Below are 4,777 nucleotides of genomic sequence, written 5' to 3' on the forward strand. Positions count from 1 at the left end.
CACGTTGAACGAGCAGTGTGCGCGTCCCAGTGCTGGCTTGTGAGCCTTAAATAACCATGTGCTTGTTTCACAGAATCAGGCCCTGAGGCCAAATGCAGTGAAATGGCTACTTTGGCAGGGACGCTGCCCCTTCCCCTCTCTGCCAGTGATCGGAAAACCCATGTGTGGGTTTCTACCCGTGAATTAAAATGTAAAGCTATGAGCCAAATGTTTCTCTGTCACACTTGTTTTATGCGGGTTGCATCACTTTGCCATGGGATCCCTGAAGCCCAGGTCCACAAAGGTGCCTAGGCTGCTTGCTTTGTCTTTGTGCATGCACCGCAAACCACGCTCGTTTGCTTGTTGTAGGGACCAGTCTGTGTCAGACTCGCCGCTTCCTTGACTCCTTCCTGGCCAGAAATGTTTTTCCCGCGCTCGGCTGATATTTCAGCCCTACCAGTCGTTTGACTTTCTGCAGCTATAACCTCAAAATCCCAGAAGACGTTGCAAATAGCACTTGGCAGCATGGATGGCAGCAATTGGAGTCTGTTTCCCTCTGTATTTTCTTGCATAGCTCCTACTGACGCCACGCACCCCATTGGAGAAGAGGAAGGACTCCCGTAGGCACGAATATCGGCTCTTGAAAGAGAAAATGAGCTTAAATTTGGAGGACTTTCAGGCCCAACTCCTGCCATTTACAGAGATGAGTAGTGCTGTTACCACTGAAAAGGGAAACCATGCACTTCCCCAAGAAGGCAGATCTTATGTACTCTGTATCCCTCTAAAGGAAACTGTAGAGCAGGTCAGGCTGTCAGTGGAAATCAGCACGTCTGCACGCAACCAATGCCACAGCAAGCACTACTCTGCCTTCTCCTTTCTTGTATTTCGGGGGAGACCCTCACATCCAATGGGAAGGGGAACTTGGCTCTTTGAACAAGTGATATGCTATGGGACAGGCTGATTATAAGGTGGCAATTTTAGGGTTTCTTTTTAAAAAAATGTTTATTTAGCAATTTAATTTCTTCTGCATTGGACGAAGATCATTTAACTGTTAAGCTCTTGTGCGTAAACCCACAGATGCTACGGCGAGGCAGTGTTTCCAACTCTTGCTGTTTTATTGCAAGGCTTGTGTTAAGTGGTGTTTCTCTTGAAGTCCCAGCTCCAGACATGGTATGATGATGGGAGAATCTCAGCTTTTGCTTTTTTTTTTTAACAGAAAAGTACGTTCCAGACTTTCGGCAGCGGAGAAAACTCTGGAAATGCAGTCAGCTTTAGTCCCGACAGACAGCAGGACATTTAAAAAAGAAACCTCCAGAGTATTTGTATTGAAAAGTATGATGATTTTAAGACAATTTTATGAATTTGGGGGCTCATGATTTAGAAAGCTGACCCATGATTTTTGAAAGCCTGGGATTGCAATACAATCAGTTTCTACACACGATTTTTTTCCAAGTCGGTGTCACGTTCGTCTTGGCCTCGGCGCTTTGGCCAATCCTCATAAAGCTTTATTTCCTTCCATGTATTTTCTCATTCCTTCGCCTACCTGGCAGCTTATCAGAAAGGATGGCAGAGGGGGCAATTAACTGCTGAGAGCCCATGTTAATTTATCAATCCCAGGACTGATCGGAAAGCAAAGGTATTACAGGCTCTGAACAAAACCATACTGCAGCGAAGAGTGTTTTTTAGCGTGTTCTTCCTCCTACCCTTAGAGTGGGATATAAACTGAAGTAATAGTAATAGCAACAATAATCAATAATTAATAATGGTAATTGTTGTTAGTATATCTGTCACCTGACCCAGAGCCACTTCTTTTTTCTTTTTCTTTTTTCTTTTTCACTTCTTAACTTATCTTTCAGGCTATGCCCTCTTTGGGACCGTGCTGTCGATTATGTACAGCCGCTAGTGCCGAGCAGCTTAATTAGAGTTTGACTTTTAGGTGCTAGTTCAGTGTGAATAATCAGCAATGCCTTTAATCAGCTGCATGTTAGGCCCAAAGGGAGTCTTGGCTCTCTCCCTGTTCCCTGCTCTCCTGGCACGGAGGAGCGCTTGGTCCGGGTGGATTTGAACAGGACTTGTCGTGTCCAGCGTGCAGCGCGTGCTCTGGGGAGCTGTTTGTGCACTTGGGTCACTACCTGCACCTTTCGGGGTATTAGTGTGTCAGGACCAGGCCCTGGGCCCCTTGCAGCACCCACAGAGCCCAAGACATGCGCCCGCGTGACCGTCCATGACCCACTCGCCGCCCTCCCATGTGCCGTGTCCAAGTTCACCCCCTCCTCGTGATAACATTGCCCAGTGCACAACAGGACTGTGGGCTGTGCCAAGCAGGCATGTGCGCACTGCTACCCTAATCAGGCTGGGTCTCAGGGGCCAAGCGATTCATTGTCGCCCGGGCTGAGCAGGGAGGCTAGGATTGGGCCCGGTTAAGAGCACTTGCATTGCTGCTCGGCTTCCCCCAGGCCCGCTGGGCAAAGCTCTTCTGTCTGCGGGAAGCAACAATCGGTGCCTTTGCAAGGCCAGGGCGCCCTGTCTTTCTGGAGGGTGCACCCACGGGGGCACAAAGGAGCCCACAACACAGCTTGGTGAAGGAATTGCAAAAAAACCAGGCAGCAGGGCCCCAGGGTGGAGCCCATCCCTCGCTCACGGCAGGACTGCCCCTGTCTAAACCAAGCCTGGACAAAACAGGTTCCTGGGACACGACTCCTGGGCCCCAGAAGGCAAGGACTGGTGGCAAACTGAGCTCCGGGCTTAGCTCAGCATCGTTGCAAGAGAGAAACCCCTGCAACTGGTGCTCATCAGCACGGCTCTGCAGGGCTTCGCCCCCCGACACGGTCCAGGACCGTCTTCCCTGAAGACATAAGGTAGAGGCGCACGGCACAGGCCCTTTTCCTTCGCGACCAGTCGTTCCGGTCTCGTTGTTCAAACTATTTCTGACCGAGGAATCCCAGGGTGCCGGGACTCTGCCAAGGCCAACCCTGCCCCGACTTGGCCACTTGCGGGTCCCCAAGGTTAACGAGAAGAAAGCCCTCTTTGTTCCCCATTGAGGGTCAATGAATGAAGCTCCTTAACACTGGGAAACGGGACTTCCCCCCCCCACCGCCGAAATGCTTTTGGTAAGTGTAGCCATCGCCTAAGCTTGCAGCGGGGCCCGATCCTGCCAAGCAGGGCGGCGCAGGACGGGGCCCAAAAGCGGAGCGACGCATGGGAGCTATGGCCGCGCTAACTCCGAAAAAGATGGGGGTGGGGGGGAATGGTAGGAGCAAGTTTTCAGGGATCACAAAAATACGTCCATAAATCTTGATCTCAAGGATCTTTTTATCTGCCCGACGCGTAGCAAAATTGCCAAGGGCTTGCAAAGAGAATCGCTAATAACCCTACAGGCTGGGGACTGCAGCAGGAGTTGATTAGGGGGGTTTTAAATACATATAGGATGTTGAAGAGACCTCACGTGGCCTTGTTTGGGCAGGGGAAGGACTCCGTGGCTCTGAGGGGCCTGTCCTTACGGGCAGGGTGGTAGCTGCCAGCGAGAACGACACTCGGACAACATGGTTACACAACCAAGCAAAAAAATAAATACATAATCAAATGAACAAAAAAAGCCACCCTGGTATTTTTGCCTTCCCTTGCAAATGACAGTTTTTAATTGATATATTTTAACTCTGAGGGAAAAAAAAAAATAGAAGCCATCTGGGTGTGGTAAGTGCTTCCCCAGCCTTTCCATTGATGGGTTATGAGACATGGTTTAATATCCATGTTCCCACATGTGCTGGGGGAGGGCAGAGGATAATTCACGGGTCCTTGCAGCTCGTGGATGGTGTTCAAAGCGTGAGCTGTCTCAAGCGAGCGGCTTCCAGCGCTGCTGGGTCCAGCGGCCTCGTTGGGCTTCATCCTGGCTCCCGGGACTGCGCGTGAGCCTTGCCCACCTCCCCCCGCTGGGACCCGTCCGGGTGCCTGCACTCCTGGTTCCCCAAAGCCAGTCGCTGAGAACATTATTAATAAGGACATTTCTGTGAGATCGCCCGCATTTCTCCTGGGCACGTGGTTATTTATTCACCGTGCACGTCCGGCTGACGCCCAAAAAGCTGGAGTGCAAATCGAAGCCCAGCAAACCAGCAGGCTCCAGGTAAGACTGAGGCTGGATGGACCAAGACGCCCCATTAGGAGTGCTTTAAAAACCTGTTGCTATTCAGTCCCACAACCGCAGCTTGGCCGGAGGGCAGCGAGGTCCCCTGGACCTGCCCCCCCATGCGCTGGCGCTCACCAGCCTGCGCCACCTCCTTGTGCACCAGGTGCTGCGCGCTGTGGCTGGCTGGGATGGCGAGCGGGCGGCTGCCCCGCGTGTGCCCGCGCTTCGGGCACGGGTGGAAGTGTCCCTCTTGCCGAGAGCCCGAGGCGGGGAGGCTGACAGGCTTGGGCAGCGGGGAGCTCCCTTTGGGCCAAGGGCTGAGGCCGGCACGGCCTGGCCGCAGGAAGCAGGCAGGCAAGCTCCCCGCGCGCCTCCTGCAAGCCCTGCCTTGGCACAGCCCAGGGAGCTCAGGGCAGAAAGAAGAGGCTGGGGGGGTTATGATGCCCTCCCCACTGCCCTCTGCCCGCCCAGCAGCGGGGTGGCCCCCACCCCGCGCGGGCACCGCTGCGCCACTGCCACTGCCACTGCCACTGCCACTGCGCGCGATTTTCAGCCCAGACCGAGCCTCGGGTTCCCCGCCCCAACCCCTCTGATCGCCCTTTGCAGCCGGGCCGCCCGGGACCCCCCTCCCCTCCCCAGCCTACCTGCTGGTGCTCCAGCCCCATGTACCAGCCC

This window comes from Gavialis gangeticus, unplaced genomic scaffold (assembly GCF_001723915.1).
Source record: "Gavialis gangeticus isolate Ggan-Ray unplaced genomic scaffold, GavGan_comp1, whole genome shotgun sequence".
Taxonomy (NCBI): domain Eukaryota; kingdom Metazoa; phylum Chordata; order Crocodylia; family Gavialidae; genus Gavialis; species Gavialis gangeticus.